Source organism: Pararge aegeria, chromosome 25, assembly GCF_905163445.1.
Source record: "Pararge aegeria chromosome 25, ilParAegt1.1, whole genome shotgun sequence".
Classification (NCBI taxonomy): Eukaryota; Metazoa; Arthropoda; class Insecta; order Lepidoptera; family Nymphalidae; genus Pararge; species Pararge aegeria.
The window spans coordinates 9,059,328-9,060,246 of NC_053204.1; positions in this window are offsets into that span (position 1 = coordinate 9,059,328).

The following is a 919-nucleotide window of genomic DNA, read 5'->3' on the forward strand; positions in this document are numbered from 1 at the left end:
CCGGTCTGAAGGGCGTGGTTGCCGCTGTAATTACAGGCACAATGTAATGGACACAGGGTGGCATTTTGCAGGACGTGTTCCTTGCATGCCCAGCGAAGTTTTGCTGTATTTATAGCCGATAGGTCTAACATCAGGTGTGCAAACTGCTTGGTCTGTCAATGAACACAGATAATGTCGCTTCAAAAAAATTTTTTTTTTTTAATTTAATTTAGTTGATATCCTTTTACAATTGAATGGTATATTTTTTATGAAACCTTGGCTATTTATGTACGTAGATACCCACTTTTCCAGTTATGTATGAAACTTGTCCAGGAAACCAGAATCGGTTTGTTTTTATAAAAAACAATTCTCATAACCTGATTGCAGTTAAACATGATTCCTTATGAGCTGGCCAAGTTTTTATGTTATACTCCATAATGGTACAAGGTTATGGGAAGCAGCTAAAAGCACTTTTTACAGGAAGACTTTTTTCCGCACCCAGTCGAAAAAGAATAATAATAATTTATCTGCTAGAATTGTAAGTCATAACAAGTTATTTAACAGTAGTTAAAGTGCAGTGTGCAAATATTTTTTTACTATACATATATCACACACAAATTTCAATGATATTGAGTAGTATTAAAAATAATATCGATTACATCAAAATACATTATATCTGCCAATGCAAAAGTTTAAACGATGGGTTAAAACACATTTAGTAAATCTTGGTTACTATATTTTTTTTTTTTTTATTTGGGACAGAAAACAATTACATATTACAACGATACCATAAATTGTGACTGTGAACATAAGATATACATATTCTTGGAAGTGTTAGAAGTAATATAGGATACTTTTATCCCGACATGAAGCTCGATTCCTTTGGGAGAGGGGATGAAAGTATTTGACGACTTTACACCGTAACTCCGACAAATTATAA